This window comes from Macrotis lagotis, chromosome 3 (genome assembly GCF_037893015.1).
Source record: "Macrotis lagotis isolate mMagLag1 chromosome 3, bilby.v1.9.chrom.fasta, whole genome shotgun sequence".
NCBI classification, from domain to species: domain Eukaryota; kingdom Metazoa; phylum Chordata; class Mammalia; order Peramelemorphia; family Peramelidae; genus Macrotis; species Macrotis lagotis.
Window position 1 is genome coordinate 177572516 of NC_133660.1, and position 12488 is coordinate 177585003.

Below are 12488 nucleotides of genomic sequence, written 5' to 3' on the forward strand. Positions count from 1 at the left end.
ACCAGTGCCTCTGCTCCCTAGTTGACTCAAGCCCCTGCCTTCTAGCCCCACTGCTGATCCAGCTCTCGGGCCCTCAGACTCCTGGCTCCAATTCAGCTGCTAATCTGGCTGATCCAGGGCTGATCCTCCCTCTGAACCCAGACTCACCTGCCCAAATTGGTCCAACACTGCTACGGGAGACAAATCCTGAGGTAGATGTTCTTTCTCCTGGCTTTTCTTTCTGGGTTTTTTGGGTCGGATTTCTCTTAAGAGGTTTATTTCATATGATAGATAGGGAAGAGATCAGGAGACTTTAGAACTGTGCCTGTCTTCTCTCTGCCATCTTGGCCAGAAGTCCCTGTGCATACTTTTTGATCCAACAATACTACTACTATATTTATATCTCAAAGAAATCATTAAAAGGGGGAAAAGACCCACATGTCCAAAATTATTTATTGCAGTTCTTTTTGTAGTGGTTAAGGATTGGAGACTGAGGAGATGACCATCAATTGGGGAATGGCTGAACAAGTTGCAGTATATAAATGTGATAGAATACTATTGTTCTATAAGAAATCCTGAGCAGATGGAAAAGCTTATAAAGACTTGCATGAACTGATGCTAAGTGAAGTGGGATGAACCAGGGGAACTTTGTACATATCAATGGCAACATTGTGAAATGAATCAACTATGATAGGCACAATTCCTCTCAGCAGTTCAGTGATCAAGGACAATCCTTATAGACCTGTTATGGAAAATACCACATATCCACACACAGGGAAAAAAGCAAACAGAAAACTATGGAGTCTGAATGTAGAGTAAAGCATACTATGTTCTCTTAAAAAAACTTTTTATGTTTTTCTTTCTTTGCCATGGAGCCTTTCCCCTCTTAGTTACATGATTAATATGGAAACAATTTAAACAAAATTGTACATACACAATTTATACCAGATTGCCTCTGGGGAGGGAGGAAGGAAGGGTAGTAGAAAAATGTCAAAGTCATAGGCTTGCAAATAGATGAATGTTGAAAACTATCTTTGTATTAATTGAAAAAAAAGTGACTGAGAAGGCAAAACCAAATTTGTAAGCACTTATTGAGCATCTAATATGTTCTAGGCACTAGGCTATAAGCACTACAGAAACAAGGAGCTCCCAATCCAAAGAAGGAAACAATACGTAAACAATTGCACAAACAAGATACAAATAGGATAAAACATAGACAATGGGCAGAAGGCACTAACATTAACAGAGACTGGGAAAGTTTTCCCACAACAGGTGAGATTTTAGATGAGATTTGAAAGAAGCCAGTGAATCCAGGAGATAGAATGAAGGAGAGAATTCCAGGCTTGGGGGAAAATGACAAGACTGAATTGGGAGATAAAATGATATGTTAGAGGAATAGCAAAGAGACCAGAGTCATTGGATTGAAGAACATATGAAGGGGATTAATGGGTAAGAAAGCTGTAAAGGGAGGGGGGGGGGTGCCAGGTTATAAAGGGCTTTAAGAGTAATAAGGAAATACTGAAGCTTATTGAATGGGAAGAGGAAGAGATGTGTGATATGGTCAAGCTTCTAATTTAGAAAGATCAATTTGACAACTAAAAAGAGACAGACATGAGTAGGGAGACACCTGAGACAGGGAGACTAACCAGTCTATTGTCACAGACTGGGTGTGAAGAGGGTAAGGATTTTCACTGTGTGGTGACAGGATTGGAGAAGAGAAGAAAGCATATGCAAAAGATGTTATGAAGATAGAATCAGTAGTGGGATTCAGTTGGTTACCACCAGTTTGGCAGAACCAATAGCTAATTTTCTGTAGAGTTTGGAGAAAAGATGGTTAAAATGGTACTTGTAATCGCCTGTAATAATGTTCATTCTGTCCACAGATGGAAAAATAATTGATGGAACTATGCCTATAATATTTATTTATTCATTTTTTAAAGCTCATTATACCTTTGATGAAATACTACATCTTAATCCCCTTGTTTTTGTTTCTTCAGTAAACAAACATATAACTGAAAGAGGAAAAAGTGCCAACCAGGGAGTGACAAGCTGGTTTGTTTCCACTTTGTGTTCCGCCCCAAATTCCCCTGGGGTATTATGAGTGTGTTGGTATTCCCTGAACGGTGAAACCAATAGGAAGCTGGGACATAATGAAACCAATAGAAAGATAGATTTCAAGGGCTATCTTAACATCCATTTCAGCAGCCATGGAAGTAGAAGGGGAGGAAAAAAGAGACAATGAATTTTGTTCCAACATTGGCTGCTGTGGTCACATCGCTGCTTTCATTCCATAGGGATCTGCTTGCTTACTGTGAGTAATATAACATAATCTAGTGTTGTATACCTCTTTAATTGTTCTTATCTGAGTATTAAATGCATGAAATATTAAACTACATTTTGTATATCTTTTTTGTATACTTAAAATGGTCATTAGGGCAGATAACCAGTTATTAATTAATTTGAATCCCACCAATGGATAAAATTTTTAGGAATTGGCAATTGATTGGAAATGGGTGGGGGGAGAGAAAGGGAAAAGAGAGAGTAAAGAGTTCAGGATGACATCTATGTTGAGAACCTGAGTGAAAGGGAAGAGACTGATTCCCTCAAAAGGAGGAGGAAAGTTAGGAAGAGAGGACTCTGGAGGAAAGATTGTGAGTTCAGTTTGGGATAGTTGAGCTTAAGAAATGTATATGATATTTAGTTTTATATGTCCAACAGGTATTTGGAAATTTAAGACCCAAATTTAAATAGATCTAAAAATCATCAGCATTTCGAGATGATAAATGAATCCACGGGAATTGATGAGATCTCCAAGTGATGTAGCATAGAAGAAGAGTACACAAGGGTCCAGTACAGAGTCCAGTGGGACATCCACAGTTAGGGGAAAGGACCTAGCTTGCTAAAGATCTAACAAAAGCATCTGAGAAGGAGCAGTCAGACTGGCAGATAAAGAAGCAGAAGAGAACACCATCACGAAAATTTTGAAAAAAGCATATCAAGGAGAAGAGGATATCAAAGGCTGCGGAATGTCAAGAAGAATGAGGATTAAGAAAAAAAATCATTGCATTGAGCAATTGAGAAACTCCTGGTAACTGAAGAAAACAGCTTCAGTAGAATGATGAGGTTGGAAGCCAGACTGTGAGAGAAAAAGAAGTGAAGTCATTGATTTTAATTTTTTTCCACTTAATAGCATTTTATTTTTTCCAATTACATGTAAAGATAATTTTCAACATTCATTTTTATAAGATTTTGAGTTCCACATTTTTCTCCCTTCTTTCCTCACCCCCAAAACAGCAAGTAATCTGATATAGATTTTACACGTATAATCATGTTAAACTTATTTCCACATTAGTCATGCTGTGAAAGAAGAATCAGGGGAAAAAAGAGAAAAACCACAAGAAAGAAAAACAAAAAAAGAAGTGAAAATAGTATGCTACTATCTGCATTCAGATTCCATACTTCTGAATTTGTTTTTTTTCAGGGTTTTTGTTTTGCAAGGCAATGGGGTTAAGTGGCTTGCCCAAGGCCACATAGCTAGGTAATTTTTAAGTGTCTGAGGCCGGATTTGAACTCAGGTACTCCTGAGCCAGTGTTCTATCCACTACACCACCTTAGCCACCCCCAGATTCCGTATTTCTAACTCTGGATATGAATAGTATTTTTCTATTATGAATTGTTCTTTCTCTGGATGTGGCTGGAAATCTTTTGGAATTGTCTTTGATCATTGTACTTCTGAGAAGCCAATCATAAATGATCATCATATAATGCTGCTGTTACTACATACAATGTTCTCTTGGTTCTGCTCACTTCATTTATCATCAGTTCATGTAAGTCTTTTTAGATTTTTTTTGAAATCTGTCTACCCACCATTTCTTTTAATACAAAGTATTCTGTTACATTCATTTGTTCAGTTATTCCCCACTTGATGGGCAACTCCTCAGTTTTCAATTCTTTTCCACCACAAAAAAGAGCTGCTATAAATATATTTGTATTTGTGAGTCCTTTTCCCCCTTTTATGATCTCTTTGGAACTACTGGGTCAAAGGATATTCACAGATTTATAGCTCTTTGGCAATAGTTCCAAATTGCTCTTCAGAATGGCTGGATCAGTTCACAGCTCCATCAACAATGGTTAATGTTCCAATTTTCTTTCTTTTTTTTTTTTTAAGGTTTTTGCAAGGCAATGGGGTTAAGTAGATTTCCCAAGGCCACGTAGCTAGGTAATTATTAAGTGTCTGAGGCTGGATTTGAACTCAGGTATTCCTGACCCCAGGGCCAGTGCTCTATCTACTAAGCCACCTAGCCACCCCAATGTTCCAATTTTCTCACATCTTCTCCAGTATTTATCATTTTCCTTTTCTGTATATTAGCCAATCTGATAGATTTGAAATGGTACCTCAGACTTGTTTAAATTTGCATTTCTCTAATCAATAATCATTCAGAGCATTTTTTCATATAATTATAGATACCTTTAATTTCTTCATCTGGAAACCACCATTCATATCCTTTTATCTCTTATCAATTAAGGAATGACTTGCATTATTAGAAATTTGATTCACAAGTAAATGTCCTTCAATTGGGGAATGGCTTAGCAAACTGTGATATATGTATGTCATGGAACACTATTGTTCTATTAGAAACCAGGAGGGAAGGGATTTCAGGGAAGCCTGGAGGGATTTGCATGAACTGATGCTGAATGAGATGAGCAGAACCAGAAAAACACTGTACACCCTAACAACAACATGGGGGCGATGATCATCCTTATCAGAAACACTGACTGTAAAATTTGAAGGACAAACAACAATAAAATAGTTTTGATAATTTTTGCTTCATATTATAGTTTTAGATCTGCTATGGCTAGGCCACCTTTTTGGAATTTTTTTCATTAATTCCCTTGATATTCTTGAAATTTTGTTCTTCATGATGAATTCTGATTTTTTTTTCCTAGCTCTTTAAATAATTTTTGGTAGTTTGATTTGTATGACACTGAATAAGAAAATTGATTTAGGTAGAATTGTCATATTTATTATATTGAGTTAGCCTATCCATGAGCATTAGATATTTTTCAAATTATTTAGATCTGATTTTATTTTTGAGAAAAATGTTTTGTAATTATATTTGTTTTGGCAGGTAGATTCTCAAATACTTTATATTGTCCAGAGCTATTTTTAATGGAATTTCTCTTTCTATCTCTTGCTGGTGGGTTTTTTGATAATATATAGAAATACTGATGATTTATATTAGTTTATTTTATATCCTGCAACTATGCAAAAGTTGTTAATTATTTCAAGTAGTTTTTAGTTCTCTAGAACTCTCTAAATATACATCATATCATCTGCAAAAAATGATAGTTTTGTTTCTTCATTACTTATTCTAATTCCTTCAATTTCTTTTTCTTCTTCTTTTGCTAGTACAATATTCAAAAATAGGGCACCCTTGATCTTACTGGGAAAGTTTCTAGCTAATCCCCTTTACATATAATCTTTGCTAATGATTTTAGATAGATATTATTTATCAGTTTAAAAGAAGCTCCTTTTATTCCTATGTTTCTTATTATTCTTAATAGGAATGTATATATATATTTTGTCAAAAACTTTTCTGCAACTATTGAGATAATCATATGATTTCCGTTAGTTTTGTAATTGATAAGATCAATTATGCCAATAGTTTTCCTAATACTGAACCAGCCCCAGATTCCTGGCATGAATTCTACCTAGTCATAATTTATTATACTCATGGTAAATTGTTGTAATCTCTTTGCTAATATTTTATTTTAAAATATTTCATCATCATTCATTAAGGAAATTGGTCTATAGTTTTCTTTCTCTGTTTTGGCTCTTCCTGGTTTAGCTATAGTACCATATTTATGTCAAAAAAGGAATTTGGTAGGTCTCCATCTATATTTCTAAAAAGTTTATATTGGAATTAATTGTTTTTTAAAAGTTGGTAGAATTCACTTGTAAATTCATATGGTCCTGGGGATTTATTTCTTAGGAAGTTCATTGATGGTTTATTTGATTTCTTTTTTCTAAAATGGAGTTATTTTAAATATTTTATTTCCTCTTCTGTTAATCTGGGCAATATATATTCTTGTAAATATTCATCCATTTTACTTTGTTAGATGTATTAGAATATACTTGGGCATTTTAATTGGTTTGATTTCCTCTTCATTGGAGGTAAATTCACTCTTTCAGTTTTGATATTGGTAATTTGGTTTCTTCTCTATTTTTTTTTATTTTTGCAAGGCAATGGGGTTAAGTGGCTTGCCCAGGGCCACACAGCTAGGTAATTATTAAGTGTTTGAGGCTGGATTTGAACTCAGGTACTCCTGACTCCAGGGCCAGTGCTCTATCCACTGCACCACCTAGCCACTCCTCTTCTTTATTTTATTTTATTTTTCTTAGGTTTTTGCAAGGCAATGGGGTTAAGTGGCTTGCCCAAGGCCACACAGCTAGGTAATTATTAAGTGTCTGAGACTGGATTTGAACCCAGGTACTCCTGACTCCAAGGCCGGTGCTTTATCCACTACGCCACCTAACCGCCCCCCTCTTCTTTATTTTTTAATCACATTAACCAAAGGTTTATCTACTTAATTTTTTTTTCATAAAACCAGCTCTTAGAAGTCATTGATTTTATTTTATTTTTCAGACAATAAGATATCACTTTTTCCCCTAAATTTAGGGTAATAGTCATTGGTCTTTGTTCAAACTCCACAGTTGTTCCTCTGGATACAGATGGGATTCTCCATTGCAGACAGCCCCAAATTGTTCCTGATTGTTGCACTGATGGAGAGAGTCCATCAAGGTTGATTATCACCCCATGTTGCTGTTAGGGTATACAATGTTTTTCTGGTTCTGCTCATCTCACTCAGCATCAGTTCATGCAAATCCCTCCAGGCTTCCCCAAAATCCTGTCCTTCCTGGTTTCTAATAGAACAACAGTGTTCCATGACATACATGTGCCACAGTTTGCTAAGCCATTTCCCAATTGAAGGACATTTACTTGATTCCCAATTCTTTGCCACCACAAACAGAGCTGCTATGAATATTTTTGTACAAGTGATGTTTTTACCCTTTTTCATCATCTCTTCAGGGTACAGACCCAGTAGTGGTATTGCTGGATCAAAGGGTATGCTCATTTTTGTTGCCCTTTGGGTGTGGATCCAAATTTCTCTCCAGAAAGGTTGGATGAGTTCACAGCTCCACCAACAGTGTAATAGTGTCCCAGATTTCCCACAACCCTTCCAACAATGATCATTATCCTTTCTAGCCGTATTGGCCAGTCTGAAAGGTGTGAGGTGGTACCTCAGAGAAACTTTAATTTGCATTTCTTTAATAAGTAATGATTTAGAACAATTTTTCATATGGCTATGGATTACTTTGATCTCCTCATCTGTAAATTGCCTTTGCATATCCTTTGAACATTTGTCAATTAGGGAATGGCTTTTTTTTAAAATATGACTCTGTTTGGGGCAGCTAGGTGGCCCAGTGAATAGAGCACCGGTCTTGGAGTCAGGAGTACCTGGGTTCAAATCCAACCTCAGATACTTAATAATTACCTAGCTGTGTGGCCTTGGGCAAGCCACTTAGCCCCATTGCTTGAAAAATCTAATAAATAAATAAATAAACAAACAAACAAATAAATAAATATGACTCAGTTCTCTGTATATTTTAGAAATGATCCTTTGTCAGAAACAATAGTTGTAAAGATTATTTTCCAGTTTACTTACATTTCTTTTGATCTTGGTTACAGTGATTTTTGTCTGTGTAAAAGCTTTTTAATTTAATGTAATGGAAATCATCTAGTTTGTTTTTAGTGATGTTCTCCATCTCTTCCTTAGTCATAAACTGCTTCCCTTTCCATAGATCTGACAGGTAAACTAGTCCTTGATCTTCTAATTTGCTTATAGTATTGTTTTTTCTGTCTAAATCCTGTATCCATTTGGATTTTATCTTGGTATAGGGAGTGAGGTGTTGGTCTAATCTAAGTTTCTTCCATACTAACTTCCAATTTTCCCAGAAGTTTTTATCAAAGAGAGAGTTTTTATCCCAATACCTAGACTCTTTGGGTTTAACAAACAGCAGATTACTATAATAGTTTCCTACTATTGCACCTAGTCTATTCCACTGGTCCACCACTCTATTTCTTAGCCAGTACCAGACAGTTTTGATGATTGATGCTTTATAATATAATTTTAGATCAGGTAGGGCTAAGTCCCCTTCTTTTGCACTTTTTTCCCTTAAATCCCTGGAAATTCTTGAGAAGTCATTGATTTTAGATGGATTTTAGCTTTGAAAAGGAGATAAAGGACAACAGCTATCATGGAGGGACAAATCAAGAAAGGGTTTTATAAGGATGTTTGTAGGCAGCAGGGAAGCAGTCAGGAGACTACAATATTGAAGATAAATGAATTAGTGGGTATGATAAAATGGGCAATCTGATGGTGAATATAGGATGGAATGGGATTACCTGCATATGTTGAGGTTTTGCCTTATGAAAAAAAAAAGGTGACATCTTCATGTGAAGGGCAAATGAGAAGGCAGAAGAACAAGGCATCTGAACTGAGATACAGGGAACATTTAACAATGAATTGAATATATAAAATGTTACTTAATAGAAATAAAACAAAGTTTTACAGTTTGGTTTAAAAAAAATTTTACACGTAAAAGATGGTAAACATGTGACTAGATACTTTGTCCAAAAAAAGATACTAGCATAGTTAGGCACTCAATAAACGTTTGTTAAATAGATAAACAAGTTGATAGAAAACCAAGAAAGTTGGGAAGGGCTTTAGGAAAATATATTAGAAAAAAAAAGATAGCCTAGATGAAATAGCAGAAAGAAAAGGGAGTAAAGCAAAGAGCTGAAGGAAAAGTGAAAGAAAAGGTGAGATAAAAGCTATATAGTAATACATTTGTCAACTGTGTTCTCTGTTAAGCATAGCCAGAAATACAGGGGTTTGCTAAGTTTATCTTCCTCAGCATCACTAATCCCTCACTTCAGAAGGTCAACTATTACCAAAGGTAATAAGCTAGTCCATGACTCAGAATGGTCTGATCATTTAGATTTGATTACTGGAGAGGAATTTGATATTTGTAGATCATCCAGAGGTTAGTTAAAGATTTATTTAAATGTAGCAGGATGGGGCGGCTAGGTGGCGTAGTAGAGGGGCGGCTAGGTGGCGTAGTGGATAAAGCACCGGCCTTGGAGTCAGGAGTACCTGGGTTCAAATCCGGCCTCAGACACTTAATAATTACCTAGCTGTGTGGCCTTGGGCAAGCCACTTAACCCCATTTGCCTTCCAAAAAAAAAAATAAATGTAGCAGGGAAATAATATTAAACAAGGATATCCACTGAGCAAAGTTCTCCTATACATGAGTTGCCCATCATGATCTACCAGCCAAACCTCTGAGTTAGCTAATCATGAGAATTTTCTACTGGAGAATCATTTTTACTCTACAGCATAGCTCTTCTCCTCTCCTAGTTGGCAATTTAGAACATTGTTTCTTCCTCTATTTTATATTTTCAAGTTCATGCAATTTCTTATGAGGAGAAATGAAAGAGTTTTAGTGAAGATGTTTCCTGCATGTACTTTTGACTCTGAAAGAATCTGAAATAAGAGAAGTTAGAGTGAATACTGTTAAGAGCCAGATTTTAATGTTCCTGCAAGATTTTTGGTATGGTATCATCTTTCTCAAAAGTAGGAGATTGGTTCTTGTCCTTTGTTATCGAAGAAGACCAAAATAACATGTTTAAGACAAATGACTGTGTTTGACTGTGGCTGATCAGACAGTGGGCTGGAGAAGTAAATGGAAACTCATTCTAGTATCTTTGCCAATGCTCTACCATGGGTTGAGCACAAATAGTGCATGTGAACTGAGGTGTGTCTTCTAAACTTATGAATATCACATTTTCTTTGAGCTGCTTCCATTCTGCCCATCTCATAGAGCACACACCCTCATTGATGAGGGCATGCCATGCTGGGTGGTCCTTTGCTAGTGTCTCCCATGCCATACAATCAAGGAGATATTGTATAATCAATTAATAAGGAGCATTTATTAAACATATGCTATGATCCAGTCATTGTGCTAAGTTCTGGGACACTAAGATAAAGCAAAAATAGCCCCTGTCTTCAAGTAGCTTACCTTCTAAGGCTAGCTTATATGTGTGTGTGCATGGACATGCCCATATTTACATATGCATATATGCATACAATTGTTTATATGTATATATATATATATAGTGAATATAAATAAAATACAAGATGATACAGAATAGATGAAAAATAACCCTTGAGGAAAAGGTATTAGCTGGGGAAGAGAGGACAGAGGACATCCTTATGTTATGGTTTGTAATCTAGATAACTTATTAGAAGGAGCTTATTACTTTTAAGGACCTTTTCTAGATAAGTTATTTCCCTAAGAAAGATTTCAGTGGTTTAATAAGTAATGTCAGTTATATTGAAAAATTTATGTACAATAAAATCATTAATCAGGATCGCACTCATTTTGATTTTTTTTTAAACAATCTAGCCAGGACCTGCCTATGAAAAAAAATCTGCAGTGTAAATTAATAGTGTCAGCACCATTTCAGAGAAATAGTTAAAATGCTCCAGAGAAGCAACTCTTTTAAGCACTTTAGAAGCAGCCCTTTGTATCTGTACAATTGATGTGTCCTTTAGAGAAGGTATTTTGTTTATCAGAGCCAGTCCTTCATGGAATTCCAGTAGATCATAGAATTATAGACTTGGAGACCTATGAGATCATCTAGTCCAAAGACCTAGTTTTACAGATGAAGAAACTGAGGTTAAGTGATTCACCCAAGATCACTTAGGTAAGAGGTGGCAACATCAAAATTTGAACCCGGGTCTTTTTTTTTTTAAGGTTTTTGCAAGGCAAATGGGGTTAAGTGGCTTGCCCAAGGCCACACAGTTAGGTAATTATTAAGTGTCTGAGACCAGATTTTTACCCAGGTACTCCTGACTCCAAGGCTGGTGCTTTATCCGCTATGCCACCTAGCCGCCCCTGACCCTGGTCTTTTGATTCCAAATCTAACCACTGCACTCCTCATACTGTATGAATGTGAAAGTAGTCAAACAATATTCCTTGAAAAAATATTCTGTTATTCAAATTTTTCCTCAATCCAGATTACCCCCTAATTATTATCAGTTTGTATATAGCATCATCTTCATAAAGGACCTTCCCCCCTCTACCCCACTCCTCAGAACTTTTTGAAGACTCATTACTCTTTGGTTGAGCAGCTAGGTGGCACAGTGGATAGAGCACCAAGTCTGGAGTCAGGTAAACCTTACCTTGGACACTTAGGAACTGTGTGACCCTGGGCAAGTCACTTCACCCTATTTGCCTCAGTTTTCTCATCTGTAAAATGGGCTGGAGAAGTAAATGGAAACTCATTCTAGTATCTTTGCCAAGAAAACCTTTTATGGGGTCACAAAGAGTAGGGCATGACCTTTACAATTAACAATGACAAAAATCCTTTAACCAGCTCCTTCAGTTACAAGGAGAAGACCCCTCACTAAAGAGACAAAAAAAAAAAACAAAATTCCCTTTCTTGCTCCCTGTGGTGGGAATAATGGGGGTGCATGGGGGGGTGAGTGGGGGGTGGGCTTCTCTGGGAAGCTTTGATCCTCCTGCTTCTTCCTGTTGCTAAGGTCAAATAGATTCTGTTGTTCTGATACTTCCTGTCTCTCACAGAGGCAGTGCCAGCATTTAAAAGTGTGTGTATATCACGGCTGGGCATCCTAAAAGTTGGCTTAATTTCTGGTGAGAGCCAGCCAAGAGACTTCAAGGGTGGAGCTGAGCTCAGCCCTGCCTCAAGGCCTCCAGAGAGAAGGGTAGCACCAGAAGCCAACTCCAGGGCACCCACATGGGTGGAGTTTAAGATGAGCAGTGAGGCTCATCATGTGAAGTTGTTTTCAACTTTCTAAAATTGCCTTCCTCCTCAGTGCTAAGACAAAACAGATCATGTGGTACTATGACATAAAAAGGGTAGGTTTTGGGATCAGAAGAATGGGTTCATATCTTCCTTCTGTTACTTTCCTCCATGTCATCTTGGCCAAGTCCTTTAAACCTCACTGGATCTTACTTTTCTTCTCTGTAAAAAAGAGGAATTAAAGGAGAGGGCTTCTAAGAACCCTCCTAGCTTTTAACTCAATGATCTTATGGCCCTGTAAATCAGAAGCTGAGTAATATGGCAGTCATTTGATCCTTCAACTAATAGAGGAAAATAACAAAAGTCATCCAATTTTTTTTAGCTTTAAAAAAATTCTTGCTTTTGAAATTTTAACAATATCTGACGTTTTTCTGGTAGACTCTGATGATCTCATCTATACACATAATCCTTTAGAAAATGATCCAATATAAAGAGAAAAAATCACTTAGGAATGTAGTGACCTGGTCATAACTCCTCTATTCATTAGCTCCTCTATTGTTCCTTTGGTCAAATTGCTTCAACTCTGAGCCTCAAATTCCCCCTTTGTACAATGAGGAT

General features: G+C 36.6%; 1 long non-coding RNA gene across 2 annotated transcripts in view; it reads left to right on the forward strand.

Moving 5' to 3' along the window:
- Window positions 1-12488, forward strand: part of LOC141518015 (uncharacterized) — a 78148-nt gene that overhangs the window by 41338 nt on the left and 24322 nt on the right. The window contains exons 1-2 of one of the 2 annotated variants that reach the window (XR_012477056.1): window positions 1852-2290; window positions 2698-3806. The exons of the other annotated variant lie outside the window; for it this stretch is intronic. This is a non-coding gene — a long non-coding RNA (uncharacterized LOC141518015). Of the gene's footprint in view, window positions 1-1851; window positions 2291-2697; window positions 3807-12488 lie in introns of those variants that run through there. 2 annotated transcript variants of the gene reach the window in all.